The 19,803-nt window shown below is 35.8% G+C and overlaps 1 protein-coding gene and 1 pseudogene across 10 annotated transcripts in view; both read left to right on the top strand.

Moving 5' to 3' along the window:
* Positions 1-19,803, top strand: part of NOL4 (nucleolar protein 4) — a 394,743-nt gene that overhangs the window by 54,372 nt on the left and 320,568 nt on the right. The window lies entirely within an intron of this gene.
* On the top strand, positions 8,437-8,494 carry LOC113631386 (uncharacterized; annotated as a pseudogene).

Here is a 19,803-nt window from a genome sequence, read left to right as displayed (position 1 = left end):
CTTTGAATACTAACTTCTGGTTTCTCCAATTTCAATTTCACCAATTTATTGCTCGTATGTCTTCTTCACTTCTTGATTCATACAAACACTTGATTTCTAGTGGTTTATTTTTGTAAGTTATTTGACAGTGAACAGTTTGGTTGCTCTCAGATATCCCATATGTAACCCATATGCCAACTAGAGATTCCCTTCTCCTAAGAGATTGGTTTGAGCCTCCCTCCATTATGAAATTTGAAAAGTCAAATGCTCTCCCACAAATTTCTGTGAATTAATGAGGGGATTTTTATTTCCACATCACCTTTGGATCTGAATCCCTGTCTCCTCAGATTTCTTGCTATTTATTCTGTCCCTAGTGGCTCTTCCTTTATCATCAGACTGATGTCACTCAAACGTGAAACTCGGTCCTTTCCTTGAGTAGCACCTGCCCCACTCCATGTTCTCTGTCTTTGTTGTAGAGTTTACCATTATTTGGGGGAAGTGTCATAGTAATTGAAGCAACTCTTAAGTGTCAGTTATCCTCTTATAAGTGCTCTTAGATTCCTCTTTTGGTTACTTGCCCATCTTCTATCTTTTTTATTGATACATCTTTCTTAGAAACATAATTATAATGTGCTATTATATATAATATTTATGTATATACTGTATATACTTAATATATAATTTGTATATTATAACATTGTCATGGTAACAATAATAGTAACAATGTAAATTATTTTCTTATTCATAACAATTCAGCACTTACTCAAATTAGCTCTGAATTTCTCTTTGCAGTTAGAAGAGCTCTGAATTTCTCTTTGCAGTTAGAAGAGCTCAGCTCAGTTAGAAGAGCTCAATTTGAAGCTTTAAATTCCTTGGCAGGGCTAATATGTTCAACGTTTAGACAAAAATTACTTTTCTCTCCAGGCCTAGTATGTATATATAAGCTTATGTGCTTGTATATGAATTGAGATAGAGTTCCTTTGCGTGATTACAATTACTTAATACTTTTCATCTTTTACCAATTGCTTATTTTGTTTTTCTTCTAAGATATTATTTATTCATTTTTATTTGTATATTTTACTCACATAGAGTAACATTCTCTTTATGACATGCAGTTCTTTGGGTTTTGACAAAGGCATAGAGTTATGTAACCGCCACCACAACCATAAAATAGAATGGTTTCATTACACCTGAAACGCCTTCATTCTTTCCCTTTTTAAACAACTCCTGTCCCCACCCCCTACACCTGGCAACAACTGGTCCATTCCCTGTCCCTGTAGTTTTGCCTTTTACATGATATCATATGAGTGGCCTCACATGACATGTAGACTTTTGGCTCTGGTTCTTTCATTTAGCAAAATGAAATTGAGACTTATCCATGGTGTGTGAATCAATACTTTGTTCCTAGAAATCTCTGAGTACTATTTCTTTGAGTGAATATACCATAATTTATCCATTTACTTTATTGAAGGAAATCTGAGTGGTTTCCACTTTGGGTGATTATGAATACAGTTGCTGTAAACATTTGCATACAGGTTTTGGTGTGAATACGTTTTTATCTCTTGGATAAGTATCTAGGAATGCGAATGCAATGTTATATGATAGATGTGTGTTTACTTTTATAAGACATTGACAAACTGTTTTCCAAAGTGACAGTACCATTTGCATTCCTGCTAGCAAAGTATAGAGTGCCAGTTGCTCCACTCCTAACTAATACTTGATGTTGTCAGGATTTTTGTTGTTGTTGTTATTCTAATAGCTATGTAGTAGTATCTCATTGTAGTTTTACTTTCCTTTGTCCTAATGAGTAGTGGTATTGAGCATCTTTTCCTATGTTTCCTTGAATCCACATATATTCTTTGATGAAGTGTTTGTTTAGATCATTACTCATTTATTTATTTTTTATTTTTTAACATCTTTATTGGAGTATAATTGCCTTACACTGGTGTGTTAGTTGCTGCTTTATAACAAAGTAAATCAGCTATATATATACATATATCCCCACATCCCCTCCCTCTTGTGTCTCCCTCCCACTCTCCCTATCCCACCCCTCTAGGTGGTCAAAAGCAGAGCTGATCTCCCTGTGCCATGTGGCTGCTTCCCACTAGCTATCTATTTTACATTTGGTAGTGTATATATGTCCATGCCACTCTCTCACTTCGTCCCAGCCTACCCTTCCCCCTCCCTGTGTCCTCAAGTCCATTCTCTACATCTGTGTCTTTATTCCTATCCTGTCCCTAGGTTCTTCAGACCTTTTTTTTTTTTTGGTTTCCATATATATGCATTAGCATATGGTATTCGTTTTTCTCTTTCTGACTTATTTCACTCTGTATGACAGTCTCTAGGTCCATCTACCTCGCTACAAATAACTCAATTTCGTTTCTTTTTATGGCTGAATAATGTTTCATTGTATATATGTGCCACATCTTCTTTATCCATTCATCTGTCAATGGACACTTAGGTTGCTCATTACTCATTTATTAATTTGGGATATTTGTTTGCTTATTATTGAGTTTTTGAGAGTTGACTGTATATCCTAGATCCAAGTATTTTGTCAAAAATGTGATTTGCAGGGGCTTCCCTGGTGGTGCAGTGGTTGGGAGTCCACCTGCTGATGCAGGGGACGTGGGTTCGTGCCCCGGTCCGGGAGGATCCCACATGCCGCGGAGTGGCTGGGCCCGTGAGCCATGGCCGCTGAGCCTGCGCGTCCAGAGCCTTTGCTCTGTGACGGGGGAGGCCGCAGCAGTGAGAGGCCCGTGTACGGCAAAAAAAAAAAAAAAAAAAAAATGTGATTTGCAAATATTTTCTCCCAGTCTGTGTCTTGTCTTTACACATTTTAAACCGTATCTTTTACAGAACAGGTATTTTCTATTTTGGTATATCTAATTTATCAGTTTTCCTTCTATGGATCATATTTTGGTATCATGCTGAAGGACTCTGCTTAAACTAAGGTTGAACAGATATGCTCTTTTTTAAGACTTACTCTCTACCTCCATACATTCATAGCCTCCCACATTATCAGTATCACTCCCCAGTTTGGTCCTTAAAAAACGTTTACCAGGGATGAACCTACATTGACACCTCATAATCGCCCAAGGTCCATAATTTAACTTAGGAGTTGTACATTCTGTGGGTTTGGACAAATGTATAATGACAAATATCCATCATTATAATATCATGCAGAGTATTTCCACTGCTCTATTCATCTCTCTCCCCCAACCCCTGACATCCACTGATCTTTTTATTGTGTACATAGTTTTGCCTTTTCCAGAAAGTCATATGGTTGGAATCATACAGTATGTAGCCTTTTCAGATTGGCTTCTTTCACTTAGTAATATGCATTTAAACTCCCTAACCCCTGCTGATGTCTTTTCATCGCTTGATAGCTCATGCCTTTTTAGTGCTGAATGTATTTCATTGTCTGGTGTACCACAGTTTATTTATTCATTCACCTACTGAAGGACAGCTTGCTTGGTTCCAAGTTTTGGCAATTATGGACAAATCTATTAACATTCACACACAGTGTTTTTGCGGGGGCATAATTTTTCACTCTTATGGGTACACATCAAGGAGTACTACTGCTGGATCATAGGTAAGAGTACGTTTAGTTTTGTAAGAAAAAGCCAAACTGTCTTCCAAGATGGCTGTACCATTTTGCATTCCTATAAGCGATGAATGAGGGTTTCTGTTGTTCCGTATCCTTGCCAGCATTTGATGTTGTCATTTTTCTGATCTTGGCCATTCTAATAGGTGTAGAGTTGTATCTCATTGTTTCAGTTTGCATTTCCCTGATGACATACGATGCAGAGCATCTTTTCATACGCTTGTTTGCCATCAGTATATCTTCTTAGGTGAGGTGTCTGTTAAGGTATTGGCTCATTATTTAATCGAGTTGTTGTTTTTCTTATTGTTGAGTTTTAAGAGTTCTTTGTATATTTTGGATAATAGTCCTGTATCAGATGTGTCTGTTGCAAATCTTTTCTCTCAATCTGTGGCTTAGCTTATAATTCTCTTGATATTTTCTTTTGCAGAGAAGAAGTTTTAAATCTTAATGTAGCCCAGTTTATAAATTATTTCCTTCATGGATTGAAGGAAATAGGGATACACCAATGGTGGTATATCTAAAAAGGCATCATCATACCAGAAGCCATCTAGGGATGGGATTTCTCCTAGGAATTTCATAGCTTTGCATTTTACATTTAGGTCTGTGATCAATTTGGAATTAATTTTTGTGAAGAGTGTATGATCTGTGTCTAGATTCGTCATGTGAAAGTCCAATTGTTCCAGCACCATTTGTTAAAAAGACTGTTCTCCATTTTAGTACTTTTGCCCTTTTGCCAAAGATCAGTTAGGTATATTTATGGGGATGTATTTCTGGGCTCTATGTTATGTTCCATTGTTCTGTTTGTCTATTCTTTTACCAATAGCACAATGTTTTGATTATTTCAGCTTTATAGTAAGTCTTGAAATCAGGTAGTGTCATTCCTCCAACTTTGTTTTTCTCCTTCAATGTTGTGTTGGCTCTTCGTGGTCATTTGCCTCTTCCCACAAACTTTAAAACAATTTGTCGCTATCCATAAAATAATTTGCTGGGATTTTGACTGGATGTGCCTTGAATCCATAGATCAAGTTGGGAAGAACTGACATCTTGACAATACTGAGTCTTCCTATCCAGGAACATAGAATATCTCTCCATTTATATAGTTCTTCTTTTATTTTATTCACCAGAGTTTTGTAGTTTTCCTTGGATAGATCATGTACATATTTTGTTAGGTTTATATCTAAGTATTTTATTTTTTGGTGCTAATGTAAATGATATTGTTTTTATTTCAAATGCACTTGTTCATTGCTAGGATATGGAAGATCAGTTGACTTTTGCATATTTAGCCTTTTACCTGCACCCTTGTTATAACTGCTTATAAATCCCAGGAGTTTTTATTGTTGTTGATTCTTTTAGATTTTCTACACAGATGATCATGTCATCTGTGAACAAAGACAGTTTTATGTCTTCCTTCCCAATCTGTATATCTTTCATTGCCTTTTATAGCATTAGCAAGGACTTCCGGTACAATGTTTAAAGGAGTGGTGAGGGGGGAAAATCCTTACCTTGTACTTGTTCTCAGTGGGAAAGCTTTGAGTTTCTCACCATTAAATATGACATTAGCTGTAGTTTTTTTGTAAATAGTCTTTGTCAAGTTGAGAAAGCTCCTCTCTATTCTTAGTTTACTGAAAGTTTTTACCATTAATGTGTACTGATTTTTGTCAAAAGCTTTTTCTGCATCTATTGATATGATCATGTGATTTTTTTTTTTTCTTTTTTAAAAGTTTGTTGACATGATGGATTACCTTAGTTGATTAACCAACCTTGCATACCTGGATCAAATTCTACCTAGTCATGGGATTCTCCTGTGTTTTCTAGTAAGACATTTTATAGTTTTACATTTATTATATGATCCATTTTGAGTTAATAAAGTATGAGAGGTGGGTTAAATTTTATGTGCTTTTCAGCTAATGGATGTCTATTGTTTTCTATCAAATTCATTTTATTAGGATTATAAGGTTAATTGAATTATTTAAAAATATGAGAAAGAGGAAGTTAAATTTAAAAAATAACCCTTAATCCCACCACCCCAAAATTGTCACTGTTAAACATTTTGGTGTGTTGCTTTCCACACTTTATTCTTTCTGCACTCAGTTTACAATAAATTGGGGAAGGTATGAAACCATTCACAAATGTATTTTTTGTATTGCTATTTTACTGATATAATTTATGTACCATAAAATTCACCCTTTTAACATGAACAATTTAGTGGTTTTAAGTATATTCACCAGGCTGTGCAACCGTCACCACTACATAATTGCAGAATATATTCATCATCCTGAAAATAATTGCTCATATCCATTAGCATTCACTCTTCATTTCTCCCTCCTCCTAGCCCCTGAAAACTAATCAACTTAATTATCTCAGTGGATTTGCCTATCCTGGAAATTTTATATAAATGGAATGATACAATATGTGGCTTTTATGTCAGCCTTCTTCCACTTAGTGTAATGTTTTCAAAGTTCAACCATGACATAGCATGAATTAGTACATCATTTCTTTTTATGTATGAGTAATATTCCGTTGTATGGATATGCCAAATTTTGTTTATACATTCTTTAGTTGATTGATACTTTGAGTAGTTTCTACTTTTGGCTATCATGAATAATTCTGCTATGAACGTTTGTGTACAAAATTTTGTGTGGACGTATTATTCAATTCTCTTTGTTTTATACCCAGGAGGGGAATTCCTGGGTCATATGGTAACTCTAACTATTTTAGGAACTGCCAAGCTGTTTTCAAAATAGCTTTACCATTTAAATTCACACAGCAACGTTTGAGGTTTCCAAATTCTCCACATGTTAACCAACACTTGCTATTTCCCATTTTTAAAAATTATAGTCATCCTAGTGGATATGGAATAGTATCATCTTGTGGTTTGCATTTATCTAAATGACTAATCATGTTGAGCATCATTTCATGTGCTTATTGACCATTTGTACAATATATCTTCTCTAGGGAAATGTCTATTCAAGTTCTTTGCCCATTTAAAAATCGTGTTGCCTGTTTATTGTAGAACTGTTAAGACTTCTTTATATATTCTGGAACTATATCCTTATCCAGTATATTATGAGCAAATATTTTCTTCCACTCTGTGATTTGGATTTTCACTTCTTTGATAGTGTTCTTTAATATGTAAAATTTTTAGTTTTGATACAGTCCAAATTATCTCTCTTTTCTTTGGTTGATTATGCTGTAGGTGTCATATTAATAAATTGTCACCTAAAGCAGGGTGATAAAGATTTGCACCTGGGCTTCCCTGGTGGCGCAGTGGTTGAGAGTCCACCTGCCAATGCAGGGGACACAGGTTCGTGCCCCGGTCTGGGAAGATCCCACATGCCGCAGAGTGGCTAGGCCTGTGAGCCATGGCCGCTGAGCCTGCGCGTCCAGAGCCTGTGCTCCGCAACGGGAGAGACCACAACAGTGAGAGGCCCACATACCGCAAAAAAAAAAAAAAAAAAAAAAAAAGATTTGCACCTATGTTTTCTTCTAAGAATATTATAACTTTTGCTCTAACATTTAGGTTATTGATTCATTCTGAGTTACATTTTGGATATGGTATGAGAGAGGCATCCAGTTCAGTCTTTTGCACATGCATATCCAGTTGTCCTAGCACCATTTGTCAAAAACTATTCTTTGCTTTACTGAATTGTCTTGGCACCCTTCTCAAAAACCATGTGACAATACTGGATGTATGATTAACTTATGAGTGCTCAATTCTACTCCATTGATCTATATGTCTATCTTTATGGTAGTAGCATGCTGTCTTGATTATTGCACTTTTGTAGTATGTCTTGACATCAAGAAGAGTGACTTCTCTAACTTTCTTTTTTGTAGATGGGTTTAGTTTTTCTGAGTCTTGCATCTCCAATGAATTTTAGGATCAACTTGCCAATTTCTTTTTTTTAACCTTTTATTTTTTTGTTGATGAAGTATAGTTGCTGTACAATATTATATAAGTTACAGGTGTACAATATAGTGATTAACACTTTTTCAAAGTTATAATCCATTTATAGTTATTATAAAATATTAGCTATATTCCCCATGTTGTACAATATATCCTTGTAGCTTATTTTATACATAATAGTTTGTACCTCTTAAAAAAAGGAGTTGGAATTTTGATATAATTGTGTTGAATCTGTAGATTAATTTGGGGAATACTGGTATCATACCAATATTATGTCTTCTAATCTTGGAACTTGGGATGTCTATTTATTTGTATTTTTTAAAATCAGCTTTATGAGGTAAATTGACATATAAAATTGTAAGATACTTAGAGTGTACACTGTGGTGATCGGATATACATGATGAGAAGATTCCTCCCATCTAGATAATTAACACATACATCAGCTTTCTCTTCTTTTTTTGGTGAAAAAATTTAAGTTCTATTCTCTTAGCAAATTTCAATGATATGATACAGTGTCATCAACTGTAGTCACCATGTTTTGCATTAGATCTTCAGATCTTATTCATATTATAGCTGAAAGTTTGTACCCTTTATGCAGCCTCCCTGCCAACCACTTTTCTACTCTCTGTTTCTATGATTTTTGACTATCTTTTTAGATTCCACATATGATACCATGAGGTTTTTGTCTTTTTCTGTAGGGCTTATTTCACTTAGCATAATGCCCTCAAGGTCCATCAGTGTTGTTGCAAATTGTACTATTTCCTCCTTTCTCAGGGCTGAATAGTATTCCATTATATATATATATACACACACATATATATATGTATGTGTATATATATACATATATATGTATGTGTATATATATATCACATTTTCATTATGTGTTCATCCATTGATGGACAAAGTTGTTTGCATATCTTGGCTATTGTGAATAATACAGTGAACATGGGTGTTGTATAAAAGGAGAAAAGGTTAGCAGTCCCCTCGACAAGGATGGAAGAGGGCTTGCACAGCAACAGGGATGCAGAGGGCAAAGCGGAGACATTCCTGGACAGAGGGTTGGTGCCGACCAGCACTCACCAGCCTGAGAGGCTTGTCTGCCTGCCCGCTGGGGCAGGTGGGGGCTGGGAGCCGAGTCTCTGGCTTCAGAAGTCAAATCCCAGGGAGAGGACTGGGGTTGGCTGCATGAACACAGCCTGAAAGGGGCTAATGCACCACAGCTAGCCAGGAGGGAGTCCAGGAAAAAGTCTGGAACTGCCAAAGAGGCAAGAGACCATTGTTACAGGGTGCGCGAGGAGAGGGGATTCAGAGTACCACCTAGATGAGTGCCAGAGACTGGTGCGAGCCGCAGCTATCAGCGTGGATGCCAGAGACAGGCACAAAATGCTAACACTGCTGCTACAGTCACCAAGTAGCCTGTGTGTGCAAGCACAGGTCACTATCCACACCCCCCATCCCGGGAGCCTGTGCAGCCTGCCACTGCCAGGGTCCCATGATCCAGGGACAACTTCCCCTGGAGAGCACACGGTGCACCTCAGGCTGTTGCAATGTCATGCTGGCCTCTGCTGCCTCAGGCTTGGCCCACATTCCATACCCCTCCCTACCCCCAGTCTGAGTGAGCCAGAGCCCCCTAATCAGCTGTTGCTTTAACCCCATCCTGTCTGAGTGAAGAACAGATGCCCTCAAGCGAGCTACATGCAGAGGCAGGGCCAAATCCAAAGCTGAACCCCAGGAGCTGTGCAAACAAAGAGAAAGGGAAATTTCTCCCAGCAGCCTTAGGATCATCAGATTAAATCTCCACAATCAACTAGATGTACCCTATATCAGTGGAATACCTGAATAGACACTGAATCATCCCAAAATTGAGGCGGTGGACATTGGGAGCAACTGTAGACTTGGGGTTTGCTTTCTGCATCTAATTAGTTGCTGGTTTTATGTTTATCTTAGTTTAGTATTTAGAGTTTATTATCATTGGTAGATTTGTTTATTGATTTGGTGGCTCTCTTCCTTTTTCTTTAATATATAGATAGATATATTTGTTTTTTTCCTTTTTCCCTTTTTGTGAGTGTGTATGTGTATGCTTCTTTCTGTGATTTTTGTCTGTATAGGTTTGCTTTTACCATTTGTCCTATGGTTCTGTTTGTCTGTGGTTTTTTTACTTTTGTTTTGTTTTGTTTTGGATAGTTTTTAGCACTTGTTATCATTGGTGGATTTGTTTTTTGCTTTGGTTGCTTTCTTTCTTTTTTCTTTTCTTTTTATTACTTTTAAATTATTTTATTTTATTTTTTTTTTTTTTGCAGTACGCGGGCCTCTCACTGTTGTGGCCTCTCCCACTGTGGAGCACAGGCTCCGGACACGCATGCTCAGTGGCCATGGCTCATGGCTCACGGGCCCAGCCGCTTCATGGCATGTGGGATCTTCCCAGACTGGGGCACGAACCCACGTCCCCTGCATCAGCAGGCGGACTCTCAACCACTGCACCACCAGGGAAGCCCTAAATTTTTTATTTTTAATAAATTTTTTATTTTAATAACTTTATTTTATTTTATTTTTTTCTTTCTTTCTTTTTATCTACCTTTGCTTCTGAGTCGTGTGGCTCACAAGGTCTTCGTGCTCTGGCCAGTGTCAGGCCAGAGCCTCTGAGGTGGGAGAGCTGAGTTCAGAACATTGGTCCACCAGAGACCTCCTGGTTCTATGTAATATCAAACAGCGAAAGCTCTCCCAGTGATCTCCATCTCAGAGTAAAACCCAGCTCCACCCAACGACCATCAAGCTACGGTGCTAGACACCCTATAACAAACAACTAACAAGACAGGAACACAACCTCACCCATTAGCAGAGAGGCTGCCTAAAATCATAATGAGGTCACAGACACCCCAAAACACACCACCAGACGTGGTCCTGCCCACCATAAAGACAAGATTCAGCCTCATCCACCAGAACACAGGCACCAGTCCCCTCCATCAGGAAGACTACACAACCCACTGAACCAACCTTACCCACTGGGGGAAGACACCAAAACAGTGGGAACTATGAACCTACAGCCTGTGAAAAGGAGACCCCAAACACAGTAATTAAGCAAAATGAGAAGACAGAGAAGCACACAAAAGATGAAGGAGCAAGGTAAAAACCCACCAGACCAAATAAATGAAGAGGAAATAGGCAGTCTACTGGAAAAAGAATTCAGAGAAATGATAGTAAACATGATGTGAAATCTTGGAAATAGAATGGAGAAAATACAAGAAACATTTAACAAGGACCTAAAAGAACTAAAGAGCAAACAAACAATCATGAACAACACAATAAATGAAATTAAAAATTCTCTAAAAGGAATCAATAGGAGAATAACTAAGGCAGAGGAACAGATAAGTGACCTGGAAGATAAAAGAGTGGAAATAACTACTGCAGAGCAGAATAAAGAAAAAAGAATGAAATGATTTGAGGACAGTCTCAGAGACCTCTGGGACAACATTAAATGCACCAACATTCGAATTATAGGGGGTCCCAGAAGAAGACAAAAAGAAAGGGACTGCGAAAATATTTGAAGAGATTATAGTTGAAAACTTCCCTAATATGGAAAAGGAAATACTCAATCAAGTCCAGGAAGTGCAGAGAGTCCCATACAGGATAAATCCAAGGAGAAACACGCCAGGACACATATTAATCAAACTATCAAAAATTAAATACAAAGAAAAAATATTAAAAGCAACAAGGAAAAACCAACAAATAACATACAAGAGAATCCCCATAAGGTTAACAGCTGATCTTTCAGTAGAAACTCTGCAAGCCAAAAGGGAGTGGCACAATATATTTAAAGTGATGAAAGGTGAAAATCTACAACCAAGATTACTCTACCCAGCAAGGATCTCATTCAGATTAGATGGAGAAATTAAAACCTTTAGAGACAAGCAAAAATTAAAACCTTTAGAGACAAGCAAAAGCTGAGAGAGTTCAGCACCACCAAACCAGCTTTACAACAAATGCTAAAGGAACTTCTCTAGGCAGGAAATACAACAGAAGGAAAGACCTACAATAGCAAACCCAAAACAATTAAGAAATGGTAAAAGGAACATACATATCAAAAATTGCCTTAAATGTAAATGGATTAAATGCTCCAACCAAAAGACATAGACTGGCTGAATGCATACAGAAACAAGACCCAAATATATGCTGTCTACAAGAGACCCACTTCAGACCTAGGGACACATACGATGGAAAATTGAGGGGATGGCAAAAGAGATTCCATGCAAATGGAAATCAAAAAAAGCTGGAGTAGCAATTCTCGTATCAGACAAAATAAACTTTAAAATTGCCCTTTCATTTTCTTGGTGGTTTTCTTTACCGTGCAGAAGGTTTTTAATTTGATATAGTCCTACTTGTTTACTTTTTCTTTTGTTGCCTTTGTTTTTGGTGTCGAATCCAAAAAATCATTACAAAGACCACTGTCACGGAGCTTACCGCCTATGTTTCTTTTAGGAGTTTTATGGTTTCAGGTCTTACATTCAAGTTTTTAATCCATTTAGAGTTGATTTTTGGATATTGTGTAAAATAGGGGTGTAAGTCTCCTTTATTTCAACAGTATTTTGAAATTTTCAGTGTTCAAGTAATTTCTTCTCGAAAATTTGTTCGTAAGTATTTTCTATGGTGTTGCAAAGGGAATTGTTTTAGTAATTTCATTTTCAGATTTTTCATTGCTAGCATATAAAACACAACTTTTATATATTGTTCTTGTATCCTGCAACCTTGCTAAACTCATTTACTAATCCTATCAGTTTTTCAGTTGGTTTGTAAGAATATTCTTTATACATTAATTTTTATAGATTGAATCAGCTTTATATTCCTGTGACTAACCCATGTGGTCATTGTGTGTATAATTTTTTTATATGCTGCTGAAATTAGCTTGCTATTATTTTGTTGGAGATTTTTGTATCTGTATTGGTAAGGGATACTGATCTGTAATTTTGTCTTACTGTGATGTCATTGCATGGTTTTGGTATCAGGGTGATACTGACCTTAGAGAATCAGTTGGGAAGTATTTCCTCTTTTTTTTGGAGGAATATATATAAAGTGATGGTATTAATTCTTCTTTAAACATTTGGTAGAATTCATTAGTGAGGCTGTATGGTCCTGGGCCCATATTTGTTGTAACTTAAAAAAAAATTGATATGCAATCTCTCTTTCTGTTCTGTATCTATTCATATTTTCTACTTTTTCTTGAGTCGGTTTTGGTTGTTTGTGTTTTTCTAGTAATTTGTCCACTTTCATCTATATGATCTATTTTTTTGTAAGCAGCTTATCCCCTTGTAATCCTTTTTATGTAGGTTGGTAGCAGTGTTCCCTTTTTAATTCCTTATTTTAGTAATTTTAGTCTTCTTTCTTTTTGTAATTGGTTTATCAGTGATAAAGATTTATCAGTGTTTTTGATATTTTCCATGAATGAATTTTTGTTTTCATTGATTTTCTCTCGTTTTTCTATACTCTATTTCTGCATGTCTTACATTTAGCTTGCTTTTGTTTTTCTTTTTTTTTTTTTTTTGGTGCTACATGGGCCTCTCACTGTTGTGGCCTCTCTCATTGTGGAGCACAGGCTCTGGACGCACAGGCTCAGTGGCCATGGCTCACGGGCCCAGCCGCTCCACAGCATGTGGGATCTTCCCGGACCGGGGCGTGAACCTGCGTCCCCTGCATCGGCAGGTGGACTCTCAACCACTGCGCCACCAGGGAAGCCCTGTTTTTCTAATTTCTTATGACAGAAAATTAGGTTGAGATCTTTCTTTTTTAAACTGTAGTAAATGCCTTTACTACTATAAATGGTATAAATTTAAATGGTATAAATTGTATAAATTTACCGCCTCAAAGCACTTATTTTTCTGTATCCCCTAAATTTTGATATGGTTTTGTTTTCCTTCATCTCAAAGTATTTACTCATTGGTTATTGAAGAGTGTGTTGTTTTATTTCTAACATATTTGTGAGCTTTCCAAATTTCTTTGTTATTGATTTCTAATTTCTTTATATCATGGTTGTAGAAACATATCTTGTATGATTTCAATCCTTTTGAATTTATTGAGACTTATTTTTCGGGCTAGTATATGGCCTATAATGGAGAATGTTGCATGTGCACTTGAGAAGAATATGTATTTCTGCTGTTGTTGGGCAGAGGGCTCTAAAGATGCCTGTTCGATTTAGTTCAGTAGTCCCCAAACTTTTTGGCACCAGGGACCAATTTTGTGGAAGACAATTTTTCCACAGACTGGCTGAGGGGGGATGATTTGGGGATGATTCAAGGGCATTATACTTATTGTGCACTTTATTTCCATTATTATTACACTGTAATATATAATGAAATAATTATACAACTCACCATAATGCAGAATCAGTGGGAGCCCTGAGCTTGTTTTCCTGCAACTAGATGGTCCTTTCTGGGGGTGATGGGACACAGTGACACCCAAAGTGTGTTGCTTATGTCCAGTCTACTCCGTAAGATGCAGCTTGTCACTTGGCACTCACTGATAAAGTTTTGATATGAGCTTGCAAACAATTGATTTACTATGGTCTCTGTGAAGAGACCATACATTAGTTCTATGCTAATAATAATCTGTATTTGCAGCCACTCCCCAGCCTAGCATCACCACCTCAGCTCCATCTCAGATCATCAGGCATTAGATTCTCATAAGGAGCATGCAACCTAGATCCCTTGCATGTGCCTTTCATAGTAGGGTTTGTGCTCCTATGAGAATCTAAGGCCACCGCTGATCTTACAGGAGGTGGAGCTTAGGTGGTAATGAGATGAAGCTTCACTTGCTCACCTGCTGCTCACCTTCTAATGTGTGGCCTGGTTCCGGTACCGGTCCGTGGCCCCGGGGTTGGGGATTCCTGGTTTAGTTGGTTTATAATGTTGTTCAAGTTGTCTATTTCTTTGCTGATCTTCTGTCTAGTTTGATGCATTATTGAAAGTTGAGTATTGAAGTCTCCAACTATTATTTTTGAACTGTTACACCCTTTAATTCTGTCAGTTTTTTCTTCTTGTATTTTGTGGCTCTGTTCAGCATGTATATGTTAATGATTATTATGTATTCTTGAAGGATTGTCAATCTTATCATTATAAAGTGTCATTCTTTGCCTCTAGTAATAATTTTTATCTTAAAGTCTGTTTGGTCTAACATTGATATAGCCTCTTCACCTCTCTTTTGGTTTCTGTTTGCATGGTATATCTTTTTCCATCCTTTCACCTTCAACATGTTTGTGCCTGAATATGAAGTATGTCTATTGCAGATGTCTTTTTGAATGATTCTGTTAAACCATTTTGCCAGTATCTGTCTTTTAATTGTTGTATTTAATCCATTTACATTTAATGTAATTACTGATGAGGAGATAACGAAGGACTTATTTCTTCTACTTTGCTACTTGTTTTCTATATGTCATTTTTTTGTTTCTTAATTCCTTATTATTTTCATTCAATACTTATTTGCTTTGTACCATTTTAATTTTCTTTTTGTTTCCTTTACTATACATTTTTGAGTTATTTTCTTAGTGGTTGCTGTGAGGATTACCATCAATTTCTTTCTTTTTAAAAAATTTCTTAATATATAGCAGTCTAGTTAGGATTTTTATCAGCATAATTTCAATATACAAAATTTTGCTCCTAAATTCCTGGAACCAGTAAATCTCCCAGTATTTGCTAAGAGGCTCTCTGTGTGTATTAGGGCAAACCTTTGACACTCAGCTGGGTAGCCGACAGCTCTTTCTTAACATTTACTTCCTGTGTGTACAGAGCCTCAAGGTCAGCTAGAGGTGAGAACCTAGGTCCTTCTTAGACCTTCTCTGAGCATGCACACATTTCTATACATGTGTGTTTTCTTCTGGATTCCTAGGGAATATGTTGGAGTCTTTCAAAACTGTATGGACGTCTCATTTCATAGTTTTTATTTTATTTATTTATTTTTTATTTAAAAAATTTTTTTTTGCGGTACACGGGCCTCTCACTGTTGTGGCCTCTTCCGTTGCGGAGCACAGGCTCTGGATGCACAGGCTCAGCGGCCATGGCTCACGGGCCCAGCCCAGCTGCTCTGTGGCATGTCGGGTCTTCCTGGACCGGGGCATGAACCCATGTACCCTGCATCAGCAGGCGGACTCTCAATCACTGCGCCACCAGGGAAACCCCATAGTTTTTATTTTTAAGCTTTTGTTTAGTCTATTGCTTGACTCAGATGTTATTCACTGTCTTAGGCAGCTATGAAAGTAAAACATTTTCCTGTAATTGTTTTCCATAAATGCTCCTGAGGGAAGGGCTTTTCACATTAGGTAAGTTCCAAGTCATTCAACTTCAGACAGACTGTTAAGTGGAGTCTCCCAGGGAACTACTAGACAGATAAAATAATGTGAACATTCTTTGGGACTAAGTCTTCAAAAAAGTTGCAGTTCCATTCTCTTTCTTCTGGTGGCTACAAGGTTGCGCTAATAATGTGGGCTGTTACTTATCAAAGCTACTGCAGAGCAACATATTAGGAGATGGAACTAGAGGAAGTTAAGACACTTGTTCAAGGGTCAGATATAAAACGCATTTCTTGTAAATAGCATATAGTTGGGTCTTGCTTTTTTAATACAATGCCTGCCTTTCAATTGGGTGTTCATAAGAACATTTATATTTAATGTGGTTTGGGTTAAGTCTGTCATCTTGCTGTTTGCTTTCTATATGTCCAGTCTGTTCTTTGTTCTTTTCCCCCTCTGCATTTTTTGAATTAAATATTAGTGGTTGCTGTACAGTTTATAGTGTACATCTTTAAATAATGAAAGTCTGCCTTCAAGAATTATACAAATTGTGTAGTTCAGGAAGCCTATAATAGTACACTTTCAGTACACTCCTGACATTTATGCTATTAATATATATTAACAGTGTTTTTCCTATAGGTATGTGATAAATCCCATAATACATTATTTTGTTCTGATATCAATGATCTTTAAAGATATTTACATAATAAGAATAATATTCAAATATATTTACCCATGTGGTTACCATTCTAGTGCTCTTCATTCCTTTTATACAACCATATTTCCATCTGGTATCATTTCTTTCTGCCTGAAAGACATTTCTCCATGAAGGATATTAACATTTCTTAAAGTATAGGTCTGTTAGCCAAATTCTTTTGGTTTTGTATGTCTGACAATATATCTTTTCCTCATTTTTAAAAGATACTGTGATTATTTATACATGTCTGTATATTTTAAATCTCATTCTTTGTTTTCTATTTACCTTGCTTTTCTTAAAGTCCCTTTTCCATTACACTGACATTTTAAATTATTTTTTAATTCACATTTCCCATTTATAATTTGGAATTTATACACTAGATTTGTCTTAGTGCTTGCCATTTACATTCAAGATCATGCATAATTATTAAATTCTACATCTTGACCTTCCTTCTAGTCATTTTACTCTTACCATATTTTCATGGATTACAATTGTTTTGTTTAGTCTTTTGAACTCCAGAATGTAGATAATATTATTGTTCTTTTATATAATTATTTCTTCTAAATATATATTATATATAACATATAAAGATTATTTATCTTTATTTCATAAATCAGTTGTTTTTAGGCTTATATCCAAATTCACTAGTTTCTTTCCATATTTCTTTTTCTAGTCAGTTGGTATTTTCCTCTGCAGGTGTTTTTTCCCCCTAAAATTAGTGTTTTAGAAGTTCCTTTAGTTAGTCAGTGGTTGGTCATTTCTTAATTTTCTAACTGAAAATATTTTTATTTAGACCTATTAACTCTTAAACTCTTTTTAAAAAGGTTATTTTATTTTCTATATTCCATTATACCTCCTGTTGAGAAATGTGCTGTCAATCCTATTGTCCTCTCTGTAGATGATCTGTCTCTTTTTCTTGAAGGTCTTCACATTTTTTTCTTTATCATTCTATGGTGTTCTACAGATTCACTACAATGTGTCTAGGAGGAGACTTCAAAATAGTTATGCTTTTTGATATATATATTTTTTAAACTTCTGAATTCATGACTTTTATCAGTGTGGAGAATTATTATCTTCTTAAACTTAAAGAGGGAAAGAAGTTATGTAAAAATGAGTAGGAAGATTTAGAAAATAATAAAAGAGGAAAAAAACAAATTTAGAAAGTAGGAACTCTAAGGTTTCAATAGAAATTTAGATAACATTAAAAAGAGAATTGATGAAGCGAAATCTGGATGTGCAGATATTTCCCCAAATGCAGTCATTGTTCATTCATTCCTTTCCCTCTAATTCCTTGCACTTAGAAATCTGCTTCATTTTCCTTACTTCGCCAGAATCCAAGGTTTAGTCTCTTCTTCCCCCCACTCTCTCCAGTCCCAGAAGCTGTAGGTTCCTGGTATAGGCAATTGCTCCCAGAGAAAATTAAGCTTTAGTTTTCTGTTATAGCTTACTCCTCTGGTTTCATTTTGCCATTTCTTTTAAATTTTAATTTTTGGGTCCTTGAGGATTACCTGTACTTATGAGTGAGCTCAATAATACATTTAAGATGCTTGTGTTCTCTCTCTCTCTCCCCATCTATCTATATATAATACTTCAATAAGCAGTCTCAGATTTTCATTTTAGAAAGATACTTTTGGCTACTCTGAGAAGAATGAATTGTAAGAATCAGAAATAAAACAAGTAGAACAAAGTAGTAAATTGAATAAGTAATCCAAGCAAGAGATACAGGCAGATATCAGCAGATTAGAGAACAGTTTAATATGGATTATGTGGGAGGTGCAAAAAGTCAAAGATGACTATTTTAAAGCTTAACAGAACTTTGTATATCAATTATTACATACCTTTTGGGGTAACAGCTTGATCATTATAAATTTATAAACTATAGTTAATATTGTTCTATTTCTTTAGTGGACATTATTGCATTGATAGATATTTATTATTAGCTCAAGTTCAAATGCTATACCTCTGATAATGGACTTTGGGGAAATGGATATAGACAAATTTTTGTATAATCTATTTTCTGTAAAAGACAAACATCTTTCTATTCCTCCCTGCTTACCTATGACAGAATCTGTTTATTTACTTCAAATTCAGGTGGCACACCCTGTTGAAGTGAGAATTACAAGGTGGCTATTTTTATGTTGTGTCCTTTTATTGTTTTATTAATGCCTTTCTAGCAAACATTTTATTTCCAACTTATAAACTAGTTGGTATCTACTGACCCAAATAAACTGTGATGTGATTATATTCTGATAGAGCTGTGGATAAAAACTGTCAGCTTTCCATTATATGATACTTCGGGGGTTTGACAGTCTTGTACTAAGGTTAATGGACATTTAAAATATAACAATTTCTTGTAATATAACATTGTTTAGTGAGTAAGCTGGACATATGCATACAAGTTTCTCTCCTTCTGTATTTGATTTTAAGAACCTGGGAAATGTTCCCAACTCTTACAAAGATATATTTTATAAATTTTCATTCACTTGACTTTTTTTCTAGTACATAGTACAACCTAAAGATTTTAAACATTGAAAAAATACAACACTGTTAGTCACAACTAATAAATTAAAATAAACATGTGCTTTTAAAAGTGTAGACATTTATTAATAATAAATATATATTATGTTTATTATTATTAAATTACTATCTGCTTATTATAGATTTCTTGAAAAGTAAAGAAAAATGAAAGAAAAATACTACTGTTCTACTATCTAGAGACATCTGTTAACACAGATTACATATTGAATATATGATATATGTTTCTTTAAAATCATTTCTTAATATACTTTGCTTTTCCCAGCTTCCTCAGTTCTAGTATACACTAATATTAAATGATCAGAGAATTACTCGTTTTGAAAGCTTTAGTTAGCAGCTCTGTTTCAAGTTTTATATTTTAATGCCCCAGTATATACTGTACCCTGAGGAAGTCGAACAGTACTTGAATATGCAAACATTGACACCTAACTGAAGGCATGCCAGACCTGCTGAGAGCTTCTAATACCATGTGAAATAATAGTGGTGAGAGGTGAGGCTAACCTTTCCAAATGGCAAAAGCAGCAGTCCAGAAAGCTAAAACCTTTTCTTCTCACTTCCCATTCACTTAAACTTCACATTGTAACATGGGGTGCTCTGATCATGAGCCTCCTTCTGTGGGATCCTGATAACATAAACTGAGGTATTAAACATCAGTCAGTATACATTCTATGACTTATAGGCAGATCTGTCTCCCAATTGAAACATACATTTACTTTTAATCAATGTGGGCAAAAAAAATTTTTTTTAAGGGAACAAATCTGGCATTAAGAGCATGGATAATATCCTTAGGGAGATAGTAGAAACATTTCTACCAG

This window comes from Aethalodelphis obliquidens, unplaced genomic scaffold (genome assembly GCF_003676395.1).
Source record: "Aethalodelphis obliquidens isolate GAN/ISIS:26980383/991018 unplaced genomic scaffold, ASM367639v1 scaffold32, whole genome shotgun sequence".
NCBI classification, from domain to species: domain Eukaryota; kingdom Metazoa; phylum Chordata; class Mammalia; order Artiodactyla; family Delphinidae; genus Aethalodelphis; species Aethalodelphis obliquidens.
This window is presented reverse-complemented; position numbering and strand designations above follow the sequence as displayed.